We start from the raw sequence: 13884 nt of genomic DNA on the forward strand, positions 1-13884 counted from the left end.
GGTTTTACAGTTTTGATTCAATCAAGATGACTTCAGGTGTGTCATGCTTTTCTCATACATGCAGAATGTTAATACCCAAAGTTGATGATTAGAACACTGTGAGGAGGAAGAGGCCAGGGGCATGGACTCAGACAATGGAGAGCAGGGGGAGGTATTGAGGGCACAGGCAGCAAGCTCACAATGTCAGGCAGGTGAGAGTAACAGTGGCAGCACAAAGGACCACCAGGGCATGGGGGAGAGGGAGTGTCAGAACAATGGACTATGTAGAGCAGGAGAGAGTTGTGCAAGGCAACCAAGCAGGGCAGGCGAGAGAGGGTGTGGCAGCAAAATAAACTATGGAGGGCAGGAAGGAGGGGCAGTGGTACCACAATGGGCCATGGAGGGCAGGAGGGATGAGGTAGGGGCACAGACTCAGACAATGGAGGCAAGAGGGAGGTGGGTGGCAGCAAGTTGCCCACTTAGAGCAGGGGTAGTGCACACAGGCCAACATTTTAGAAGAGGAAAGTGGGAGATTTTGAAAAAATATTCAGGAGACTGTATTTCTCCCATTGACTTTTATTAAAGAAGAAGCAATTTCAGGTGGGAGACATCCAAAATAAAGCGATTTTCCACTTCAAAAATAAGGAGTCTCCTGCCTAAATTGGGTCTATTGGCATTAATGGTAGTGGCAGCACAATAAGACCACACAGGCCATGCAGGAGGTCAGTAACAGCATGCAGGACAGACAGGAGGTACAGTGGTGGCACAACAGACCATGGAAGGCAGGAGGGTGGGGGCAGAGGCCTGCCAACAGACCATGAAGGACAGGAGGGAAGGAATGGGGGCATGGACTTGGACAATGGAGGGCAGGGTGGCAAGACATAGGCAACAAGCTGGCCACACAGGGTAGGCGGGAGGGCCAATGGTAGCATAACAGATCATTCAGGGCAACCAAAAGAGGAACTGAAAGCACAGCAGACCATGGAGGGCAGAAAGGACGGGCAGTGACAGAACACAACAGACGATGGAGGGCAGCAGGAACCGACCGATAAGGCACAATTTTAGACAACAGAGGGCAGGATGGAGGGGACAGGGGCAGCTATCTGACCACCCAGGGAAGGTGGGAGAGGCAGTAGCAGCATAGCAGACCATACAGGGCAGACAGGAGGGGCAGAGGCAGCTCAATGGACCATGGAGGGCAGGAGGGAGGGGGCAGAGGCACGTACATGTACAACAGAGTGCAGGGGGAGCAACAGGAGGAGCAGCAAGCTGAACAAACAGGGCAGGCCGTGGGGCAGGGGAAGCACGTTGAACCATGCAAGGAAGGATGGAAGAGGCAGGAGCATGGACATAGACAACAGAGGGCTGGGAGGTGGTGAGAAGAATCAATAAGCTAAGCATGGAGGGTAAGAAAGAGGTGCGGTGGCAGCACAAAAGACCACATACGCCAAGAGGGATGGTGCAGGGACAGACGGGGACAACAGAGGGTAGAGAGTATGGGACAGCAACAGAAAGCTTACCATGGAGGAAAGGCCTACAGAGGCAGCACAAAGGACTATGGAGGACAGGAGAGGGGAGCAGGGGCCTGCACACAGAGAACAACAGGCATGAGAGATGGGGGCAGGGACAGCAAGCTGACCACGTAGAGCAGACCCGCATGGGCAAGGGCAGTAAGTTGTCCACAGAGAGCTAACAGGATGGGGTATGGGCACATATACGGTGAATGGAGGACAGAAGGCGGGCATAGGCAAGGTTAGCAAAATTGACCGGGTAGGGCAGAAGGGAGGAGCAGGAGCATGCACATAATGACCAGATGGCAGGAGGCTGGGACAGTGGTAGCATGCTGACCACAAAGGGCAGGCTGGGATGGGCAGGGGCAGAACAGTGGACCATGGAGGACAGTCGAGAGGGGGTAGGAGCACGCACATGGAATATAGTGTGCAGTGGGGACAGGGGCACTGATAGCAGGCTGGCCACAGAAGGCATGGGGTAGGAGCTAGGACACGCAGATTAAGCATGGAGGCCAAGCAGGAGGGGTGCAGGGGCAATAGCAACCAGCTGACCACAGAAGATAGGCTGCATGGGGTTGGCAACCAACAGAGTGTGAGTGGACCTGTGCCACGCCCCCGGTTGTGAATGGCAGAAGGCTGTGAGCTGTGGAAGTGTTGGCTAAACATGTTCAAAAACCCTAGAAATTCACAGAAGGACAAAGGCTAACTAAACATTATAGTCATTGATGGTAATATGATCTTTTCCAACACCTGAAATTCATTGTAAAAACAAAGATTAAAGTGATGTTATAGTTGGGTATGGTGATACGATCTTAGTTTACATTAAAAAAACCTAGAAATACACTGAAAAAAACAAAGGAAAATGTATAGTTATATGATAAATTTAGCTAAAAACTAACACTTAAAAAACAGATAACCACTGAAATTTGCCATGCATATTTCAGAAAGTTAAATTGTGCCCCAACATGCACTGCTTATGACCACACAAGAGTAGATCAGGAATACTATTTCACATTTTGTTTATTTAAATGCCCTTGTGAATCAGCTCCCAACTGTAGATCAAAAACTGTTCTCTTTACCCAGTCCTCCGTTTCATGATGTCTGCTTGTATTTGTAGACCTATTGTAACAACATTCGCCAGATGGCCCTTTTTGAAGTCATAGGGGCTGATTCAGAGGTTAGTGGAGAGGGTACTATGAACAGCGACATAGTACCCTCTTAAAATCCAAATTAAAGGTCCACCCACCTGATTTACAGACGGGTGGACCTTAAGTATGTCACAATAGAGACTTCTTTGTCTCCATTACTGACATACTCCTCTGAAGGCCCAAAAAATTAAGTGACTTTGGAGGTTAGTAGGTGGTTGAATAGCCTGTTTTCATTCTCCCTTATTGCAGTGAACAACATGGCAGTAAGGGACAGTAAAAACGTATAAATGACCCCCACACCACAGGAGAAAACCCACTCGGTGTGGGAGTCATTAGTTTTTGATTTCAGAAAAACAAAATCTAATTTTGGGATTTTTTGGCGAAAAAACACAAATATGGTGAAAGTTTCACAGACTGTACTAATATTTTGATGGTACTGTCCATCAACCTTTAATATATTAAAATGAATCACCAACAAGGCAATTCTTGCCAGTGTTAAGAGATGTCCACAGGGCCACAGTATGTGGTGCTTTAACTGAGTCAACATCATTTGTATCATGATACCGCTGGGATATTTTCTCTTTTTGCTTTTCTGAACCACATTTCTTAAACTGTCTCAGTTCTGAATTAGTTGACCAATTTCTGTTGCACTGCATCACAATATTTTTATAACCTCTGTGGTTAGGCCTATGGTGGTCAGTACAACCCTGGCGGTCGGAGTTAAAGCGGCGGTAAAACCGCCAACAGGCCGGCAGAAAACAAAATGGAATTACGACCGTGGCGAAAACCGCCAACATAGACAGCCACTTTAACACTCTTTACTGCCAAGGCGGTACAAACAAACACCGTGGCGGTAACCGCCAACAGACAGACGGAGGACAATGTACTGCCCACAGAATTACAACAGGTAAATCCGCCACCTTTTACGGGGCGGATTCACCGCGAACAAAAACACGGAGGAAACAAGACTTGGAAGGGGAAACGCTCACCTCTACACATCCCACGAGGAACCAGGACGCCAAGGAACTGGAACTTCAGATTCTTCCAGCCTTTATCTTCCTGCTCCTCTACCAGGAGCACGAACGCGGGGTGGTGACTGCACGTGAGTGGGGTGTGGTGGTGGGTGTGCTGGTGATGGACGTAGTGGCTGAGGATGTAGTGCATGCAGGTGTGAGTGGAGGCGAGACAGGGAGGGAGGAGGGAGACGAGGAGGAGGGGGACACAGTGGAGGCAGTGGATGCTGGTGTGTCTGCATGTGTCTGATGCTTGCGTGAGTGCCTGTGGGATGTGTGGTGCTTATGTTTGCCAGAGCTTCCCTTGTGTGTTGAGGTGTGTGCATGCTGGCCTGATGGTGTGCTTGGGATAGGCTGAGGTACAGGGGTTTGGGTCTGGGTGGAGGAAGTTGGAGGGGGGAGGCTAGAGACAGGGACAATGGCTGCCATCAGTGCTAAGGCCAGAGTCTGAAAAGCTCGCTGATGGGCTGCCTGACCAGAGTGAATGCCCTCCAGGTATGCATTGGTTTGTTGCAGCTGCCTCTCTACACCCTGGATGGCATTCAAAATGGTAGACTGCCCAACAGTGAGGGACCTGAGGAGGTCAATGACCTCCTCACAGAGGGCAGCAGGGGTGACAGGGGCAGGGGCTGAGGTGCCTGGGGTGAAGGAGATGCCCACCCTCCTGGGTGAGCGGGCACGGGACACACGCTGAGGGGCTGCTGGGAGGGCGGTGCTGGTAGGGTGGGGTGGCGGCTGTACCTGTAGATGCAGGGGGCACAGATGGGCCCGCCACCGCCAGGGAGCTCCCATCAGAGGAGGAGTCCGTATCGCTGGAGTCAGCTCCTGTCCCCGCCATGGAGCTCCCCTCACCCTCCGTCCCACTGGTGGATTCAGACTCCGTAGTGTCGCCCTCCAGGGCCATGTGGGATGCAGCTCCCTCCTGCTCTGGTGCCACTGCTCCTCCCCCTGATGATGGTAATGCACACAAGAACAGGGAGACCACAAAAAGGGGGGGGGGAGACAGAAAAAAGACATGTTGAGTGCATGCAATACCGCTACCGTTGGCGGACACTACAGACACAGAAGCCCCCTGCACTACGCCGCGCACTTGGAGTTCCCTATTCAATCCCAGGGACATGGGTTACAAGGCTATGCCTGATTGCAGCACACATGGATGTCACAGGAGCCTGACTACGTGTAGTTGGCACTGTACACAGGTGGGGTGGGGTGCCACAGGTCCTGCCTTAAGAAGGGTCCTTCCTACTAAACTCGCCCTGGCCTAGGGGAACCCACAGCCCACCTCCCTCACCCAGACACCTACAATGCATGCTCAATCAGCAGAATGAGAGCGTACTCACCCTCTTGTGGCTGCTGTGATGCCCTCAAGCGCCCATCCAACTCCTGGTACGCCACCACCAGGATCCTGTACATCATGGGGGGTCATGGTGCGACGGGCACCCCTCCCACGTTGGGAGGCCATCCCCAGCTGGGCCTCCTCCGTCTTCTTGCTCCAGCGGCGAATGTCCTCCCATCTTTTCCAGCAGTGGGTACTCCATCTGTGGTAGACCCCCAGGGTCCAGACTTCCTTGGCGATGGCACGCCAAATGTCCTTCTTCTGGTGGGCGCTGACCTACAGGAATAGTGCAGGGGAAAAATAGAAGTTATTACCGTCCGCACAATCACAGTCATTGGCCCGCATCCCTACCCTTGCCATGATGCACATGCACTCACCGTCGTTTCATGCACGCCTCATTCTCACCCCCCCTATTTTTCATCCACACCACTCCACACAGGCATTGCCCATACAGCATGCTCACAGTGTACTTACCTGTTTGTCTGGAGGACCGTAGAGTAGCATGTACTGGAAGAGGACCCCATCCCTGTGTTTCTCCAACTCCTCCGTGCTGAAGGCAGGGGCCCTTTCCCCAGACACATGAGCCATTGTATCGTCCAGACTGAGGTCACAGCAGCACTTGCAGTGTAGGTCCTCTCCTGTCGAAGATCAGGTATCAAGTGATTGAACAGAGAGAAAATGGCGGTCACGTCTGCAGTGGTGCGTACCGTCACCGCCGGCGTACATCGTCATTAACCAATGCAGGATTGCGCCGCGGTCTTCGACCGCCTACAGCGACGGTGTACAACGCCAGCGCAGTTACCTTATATCCCCTTGTCCCACTTTACAGGTCAGGCAGCCGCCATTTCATGGGCCCACATGGCATCATTTTGGACTGCGTCACACATATCTAGTCCTTGCCTAAACACTCATACAGGCATATGTCGATTTCCTAATATTTTCAGAGTAAGCTGTGTTTACGTACCTCAGAGTTGGTTGACTCTCGCTGTTCTCCTCCATAGGCACCGTCCGCTGGGGCATGTGAGGAGATGGCGGCATCCTCCGGTGTACAGATCACTGGTGGACCTGTCGACAATGGAGGAGCGACATGTGATCATCACCTACAGACTTGATCGTGCCACAGACCAGGAACTGTGTGCCCAGTTGGAGCCAGGCCTGATGTCAGCTATCCGTCATCCCACAGGAATCCCCCCTCAAGTGCAGGTGCTGTCAGTACTCCATTTCCTAGCAAGTGGGTCATTTCAAACTACAGTGGCCATAGCACCAGGGATGTCCCAGCCTATGTTTTCCAATGTGTTGTCCAGAGTGTTGTCTGCCCTGCTGAAACACATGCGGAGCTACATCGTTTTCCCTCAGGTGGAGGATTTGCCTATAGTGAAAGGTGATTTCTATGCCCTGGGACATATTCCCAACATCATAGGTGCCATTGATGGGACACATGTGGCCTTGGTCCCCCCAGCAGGAGTGAACAGGTGTACAGAAACCTGAAGAGTTACCATTTGTTGAATGTGCAGATGGTGTGTTTGACAGACCAGTACATCTCCCATGTGAATGCCAAATTCCCTGGCTTAGTGCATGACGCTTACATTCTGAGGAATAGCAGCATCCCTTATGTGATGGGGCAACTCCAGAGGCACTGTGTGTGGCTATTAGGTGAGCACATGGACCGAATACAGTGTGAATAGTTGTCTGGGTCTGGGGATGTCCCTATGAGTTAGTGTGTGTCTAACAGTTGTCCCTCGACATTTGCAGGTGACTCTGGTTACCCCAACCTGTCATGGCTACTGACCCCAGTTAGGAATCCTAGGACAAGGGCAGAGGAATGCTACAATGAGGCCCATGGGCGAACTAGGAGGATTATAGAGCGGACCTTCGGCCTCCTGAAGGCCAGGTTCTGATGCCTCCATATGACAGGTGGTTCCCTATTCTACTCACCAAAGAAGGTATGCCAGATCATCGTGGCCTGCTGTATGCTTCACAACTTGGCTTTGCGACGACAGGTGCCTTTTCTGCAGGAGGATGGTCCAGATGGAGGTGTTGTGGCAGCTGTGGAGCCTGTGGACAGTAAAGACGAGGAAGCAGAAGAAGAGGACATAGACAACAGGAACACGGTGATCCTGCAATACTTCTAGTGAGACACAGGTAAGAAGACAACGCTGCCTGCTACATCTGATTTAATTCTACTACCTCTCATCTGTCTGTCATTTTCACCCAGTGTATGGTCACTGAGTTGTCACTTTCCCTAACGATTTCACAGATGTGGGTCCCACTGTGTGACATCTGCTTTGTTTCCGCATGGACTAGAGCTGTGTGTCATAGGTATGTTGACATTACATTTGATATAGCATTTTGCCACTGTAATTGCTAATACAAAATTTCAAAATCACAGACAGACTCCTGATTGTTTTGTGATTTAAGGGTATTTATTTAAGTGCTCAATATTGGAGGGTGTTGTAAAATGGTCAGGAGTGATGGTGGAGGAATGTCCATGGCAGAGTCCAGTCTATCAGTCTCGCAGTCTCCTGAAACTTGGCCAGTACCATTGCCATCGTCTCCTGGGAATGGTGGTAGGCTCCCATGATGTTGGAGAGGGCCTCGTGGAGAGTGGGTTCCCTGGGCCTGTCCTCCCCCTGTCGCACAGCAGCCCTCCCAGTTCCCCTGTGTTCCTGTGCCTCTGTCCCCTGAACCGTGTGCCCACTACCACTGCCCCAGGTCCCTGGTGTTGTTGGGGTGGTGGGTTAGCCTGGGTTCCCTGTAGTGGTGGACACACTGCTGATTGACGTGTCCTGGGGACAGAGGTATGGGCCCGCTGGGTGGGTGCTGTGCTGGTGTTTCCAGAGGGGGGAAGCTCTGTAGTGGCCTGTGCCAGTGTGAGGGGAACCGACTGTCCCGAGGTCCCAGATGGGCCGGGCTGGTCATCTTGATCCAGTTGGTCAGAGCTGCTGTCATCACTGTGGGCCCCTTCTGTGGGTGGAGTGGACATATCTGGACCCTCCTGTCTGGTGACATAGGGTAGGGGTCCTGCAGGGGTGTAAAGGCATGATTATTGCATCTGTGTGTGCCATGGTGTGCAATGGGTGGGTGACCGTGTACCCGTGTAACCCAGTGCTTGCATTCCTGTGTAGGACCTTGTGTGATGATGGTTTAGGGGGGTGTATGGGTAAGTGCAGTGGCCATGCTTTGGTGATGTGTGTCCATGCTTTGTTGTTGCATGCAGGGCTTGGGTTTGGGATGTGTGGTTTGTGATATTGGGACATCTGTGAGGAGTTGGAGTGATGGGGGTGTGTGTATCAGGTGTGTGTATTTGGAATTGTCCAATGTGGATGTGTTTTGTAAATGTGTGTGTATTTTGAGTGTGGCGGTGTGTACCGCCAATGGAATACCGCGGTTGAAAGACCGCCGTGTGGATTCGTGGGTCGTGATAGTGTGGGCATATACCTGTTGGCGTGACGGCGGAGGTTTTGTGATCGCCAGTTTATCACTGACCTTTGGTGTGGCGGACTTGTGTGGGTGTCTGGATTTTGGCGAATTTCCTAACAAAATAATTGCTCTTTGACACCATCCTCGCAGCAACTACAAATCCACCTCAGAATCATTTACATATGCCTCTTCTGCCATATCAAAGATTCTGGCTAAAGGACCCAATACATCTCAAATCTTGTCTTGACACTATTTTAAAGAATGTTCCAAACCTTTCCATGAATCTCTGCCCATACGAAAAAGGAAACAAATTATTTCAGGATCCAAATTTAGAGTAACACACGCCTTTTCCTCAATTAGCAGCCTTGAACACTCTGCCTTCAAAACTCTCCTCATGTCTTTCTCTAAAGGCCTTCTCAACCATTTCTTAATAAATTTCCCAAAATGTTCCAATGGCCACATGAAAGGAGAAAACATTTCTTCCCCTAAGAGGGTTTCTCAAAATATCTTTTGAGGATGCGCTCTCAAAATCTTCATTCTCTAAATTGAATTCATCATTCTGTGTCATATCAAACACATATTCATACAGATCATTTTCTATGTCAGAAAATGTGTTCACACCCGCATTACTTATTCCATTTCCATTCGTGTCACTAAGGACACTCTCTCTATGCGTGCTGCGTAGGACACCTTTCTTCTGTGTGCCGCCAGGAACAGCTTTCTTCTTTAAGGCTTTTAATAAATGTTTCCCATTTCTTAGTTCCTGGGGCAACGTTATCCGTAGCGGTGCCCTCATCCGCAGTAGATCTCAAAACGGAAGGCTCATAGGTGGCCTCACGAAGCAACCTCAGTCTCAAGGGGCATGACCGTGTATGAACCCTCATCGGGGACATCAGCAGTGGGTGGTCCACAGGAGATGTCGGTGCAACAGCAAGACAGACCATAGGCAGATGTTCAAAGAGACACCATATGCAGCAGAAGACTGGTTGTACGCACCAGAGAAGGGGCCGGAATGACAACGATCAGTCGTACTCCAATGCCACCAGAAAAGGTGCACAGAAGATCCGAACCATGCGCTCACGGCACAGTGGAGTTGGTGGGAGTGGCTCCATTGCTCTGCGTTGCTAGAAAGAAACAACCACTGCGAATCAGAAGAAATAACAGTAGCAGTCCGCCAATCAAAGCCAAAATGATTGGAAAGCCACCAAACACACTTGAAAAGAGCGAGTGGATGGCTGACGGGATGACTCAGAAGACAGTCTGGAAGATGGATATGAAACCAGACCGACAGCCTTAAAGAAGTGAACAATCCCAGTAGTGCTTGAAGCATTGAATATTCTGGATACCAGCTCTCCAAAGTGCTTGGGGAAGTTGGTATTTAATAGGGATTGTATCTCAGCTGATGATCTCGCAATCTGCAGAGCATACGTCTCCTTTGCGGATGTCAAGGCGACCTGTTTTTGAAACAATAGCGCATTTAGCCTGCTCAGCTAGTCATAGTTCACATTAATAGTATCTATGTGGGGCCACATGTCAGATACTTTTATCTCTCGTGTGGGGGGAAACAAAACATGTCCACAACATGTAACGACCTTCGAGACAATCAGTATATATGACAGTATGGTAGTTGTTTAATGGCAAGATATTTAGAGGAGCGGGGTACTCTTGTTCGTACTGGAGAAATTCTTGTGTCTGAAGTTTTGGATCAAAAATGTAATCAACGTCAGTGGCGGTCAGAGATGTTGTCCATTGAATCCAATGTGGATGGAATGCTTTAGTGACAGCCTCTAAGGCCGGCACTGGGGAGACAACAATAAAACGCTTCCCCTGGGCAAGTGGCCTCTCTTTTATGACGGCCATCTGAACTGCCGTCAGAATCTTTTCTGTTGGTGCAAAACGCTGTTCAGCATTGGAGTATAAATGTGATTTATATGCTATGGGTACTGTGTCATCCTCATTGAAGGTGACATAAGTAAATCCAATGGCACCAGCTATTATTCTGATGACCAAATTCTTTTTATTGTCACGGGTGTGCAAGTGTTTAGCTTCTAGCATGTCCCGTTGCATTTCCCTAAGGATGTGCGTGTCTTCAGTTGTCCAGTGCCTGCTAGAAAATTTGGGCTGAACCAAGTCATAAAGCGGCTTGATCCGTTGTGCATAATCTGGAATGTATGTTCTGCCAAAAATAAAGAAACCTAGGAATGACTGGAGTTTCTTCAGCGAGTTAGGAGGGTGCAATTGAGCACATTTTTCTAGAAAGTGCGGGCCAGGCTCTTTCCCTCGTTCGATAGCTCAAATCCCAGGAATAATACACTAAGAAAGGCTATCTTGCTTTTCTTTAAATTGAATTTGTAACCGAGATCTGCAAATCCCAAAATGATCTGATCGACCCTTGCAAGATGAATGTCGAGGATGTCGTCTGTGAGATATATGTCATCCACATAGGATAACGCCTCAGAATCGATATCGTGTAGTATCGACGTTACATGGGCTGAAAATATCCCTGGGCTATTCTTATAGGCTTGAGGTGAACGACAAAAGCGTTTCTGTGAGCCAAATGAGAACGCGCTCAGGTCCCGACTTTCAAGTGCTAAATTCTGGCAGAAGAGTCCATTAGAGATGTCTAATGTTTTATATTTTTTACGCACTATATTATTTATTAGTGCTGTGAATTCTGTATAGCATATGTTCGTGTATGACTATTTAGATGTCTATAGTCAATGATTATCCTGTATGAATGGTCTGGCTTAGCAACAGGGAATAATGGATTATTTGTTGCAGATGTACAGGGCTCAAGTACTCCCTGGTGCTCAAGTTGGGTGAGTATTTCCTTCACAGGAGCTTTCGCTTCATGTTTAACAGGATATTGTGGCTGCGGTTGGGGTGTTGACCCAACGGAAATAACATGACAAGGCGACTCCTTGTCCCAACCTACATGATTGCGGTATAACGCAGGTGCTTGCGCTAAAGCCCATTCAGAAGCATAGGCTTCTTTGTTTGCTTCCGGAACAAGGTCAGAGAAAGAAGGCAAAATTACATCTTCCCCTTGCGGGAGCTTGCTCGTGTTCTGGAGGCCAGTCTCTTTCGGCCAATAGGATATCACTAGTAAGTTCATCCCAAAATATCACACTAACAACGCGCTCCACGTCTCCCTCAATCTGAATTTTTTAATCATAAACCCTATCGGGGGGAGTACGCGGCCATCCGCTGTTTCAACTGCGATTAAATCACTAGTTGCTGTCGCATCCAGATGATCTTTTAGACTCTGGCGACATATCGTGACCTCTTCCGCGCTGTCTAACAGAGTCACTGCCCACGTCTTGTTACTCAACAGTGTTCTCAAGTATACTGGCATTTTTAGCTGTTAGTGCTGCCACCTTCTTCTTTTTAAACTGTGGCTTTTGTTGAGGAGTCTTTTCTTCTTTTTTAATCTTAGACTGAGAAGAGTCTTTCTTTTCTTTCACGTATTCAGTACGTCAATCTTGACGGCCCCCTCTCTCGCTACGTCTATCCGGTGCGTCCTGAAAGGAACGAGAGGGACATGAATCAGTATATCTGTCTGGAGTTTTAACCCCTTCGCTGCCAGGCCTTTTCCCCCTCCTGTGCGAGCCTTTTTTTGGCTATTTGGGGCAGTTCGTGCTTAGGTCCACATACGCTAGCCAAGCCAAATTTGTGTCCTTTTTTTCCAACATCCTAGGGATTCTAGAGGCACCAGACTTTGTGGGTTCCCCAGAAGGGGGCCAAGAAATTAGCCAAAATACAGTGAAAATTTCGTTTTTTTTTTTAAAAATGGGAAAAAGGGGCTGCAGAAGAAGGCTTGTGGTTTTTTCCCTGAAAAGGGCATCAACAAAGTGTTTGCGGTGCTAAAATCACCAGCTTCCCAGCTTTCAGGAACAGGCAGACTTGAATCAGAAAACCCAATTTTTCAACACAATTTTGGCATTTTACTGGGACATACCCCATTTTTACGATTTTTTGTGCTTTCAGCCTCCTTCCAGTCAGTGACAGAAATGGGCATGAAACCAACGCTGGATCCCAGAAACCGCAACCTTTCTGAAAAGTAGACAGAATTCTGAATTCAGCAAGGGGTAATTTGTGTAGATCCTACAAGGGTTTCCTATAGAAAATAACAACTGAAAAAGAAAAATATTGAAACTGAGGTGAAAAAAACATAATTTTTTCTCTACGTTTTACTCTGTAACCTTTTCCTGCAATGTCAGATTTTCGAAAGCAATATACTGTTACGTCTGCTAGACTCTTCTGGTTGCGGGGATATATAGGGCTTGTTTGTTCATCAAGAACTCTAGGTACCCAGAGCCAATAAATGACCTGCATCCTGCAGTGGGTTTTCATTCTATACCGGGTATACAGCAATTCATTTGCTGAAATATAACTAGTAAAAAATAGCTATCAAGAAAACCTTTGTATTTCCAAAATGGGCACAAGATAAGGTGTTGAGAAGCAGTGGTTATTTGCACATCTCTGAATTCCGGGGTGCCCATACTAGCATTTGAATTACAGGGCATTTCTCAAATAGACGTCTTTTTTACACACTGTCTTACATTTGGAAGGGAAAAATGTAGAGAAAGACAAGGGGCAATAACACTTGTTTTGCTATTCTATGTTCCCCCAAGTCTCCCGATAAAAAAGATAATTCACTTGTGTGGGTAGACCTAGCGCCCGCAACAGGATATGCCCCAAAACACAACGTGGACACATCACAGAAAACAGAGCTGTTTTTTGCAAAGTGCCTACCTGTAGATTTTGGCCTCTAGCTCAGCCGGCACCTACGGAAACCTACCAAACCTGTGCACTTTTGAAAACTAGAGACCTAGGGGAATCCAAGATGGGGTGACTTGTGGGGCTCTGACCAGGTTCTGTTACCCAGAATCCTTTGCAAACCTCAAAATTTGGCTAAAAATCCAGATTTTCCTCAAATTTCGGTGACAGAAAGTTCTGGAATCTGAGAGGAGTCACAAATTTCCTTCCACCAAGCGTTCCCCCAAGTCTCCTGATAAAAATGATACCTCACTTGTGTGGGTAGTCCTAGCACCCGCGACAGGAAATGTCCCAAAACACAAAGTGGGCACATCCCATTTTTTGACAGAAAACAGAGCTGTTTTTTGCAAAGTGCCTACCTGTAGATTTTGGCCTCTAGCTCAGCCGGCATCTAGGGAAACCTACCAAACCTGTGCATTTTTGAAAACTAGAGACCTAGGGGAATCCAAGATGGGGTGACTTGTGGGGCTCTGACCAGGTTCTGTTACCCAGAATGCTTTGCAAACCTCAAAATGTGGCTAAAAAAACATATTTTCCTCACATTTCAGTGACAGAAAGTTCTGGAATCTGAGAGGAGCCACAAATTTCCTTCCACCCAGCGTTCCCCAAGTCTCCCGATAAAAATGGTACCTCACTTGTGTGGGTAGGCCTAGCGCCCGCGACAGAATATGCCCCAAAACACAACGTGGACACATTAC

This window comes from Pleurodeles waltl, chromosome 3_1, assembly GCF_031143425.1.
Source record: "Pleurodeles waltl isolate 20211129_DDA chromosome 3_1, aPleWal1.hap1.20221129, whole genome shotgun sequence".
Classification (NCBI taxonomy): Eukaryota; Metazoa; Chordata; class Amphibia; order Caudata; family Salamandridae; genus Pleurodeles; species Pleurodeles waltl.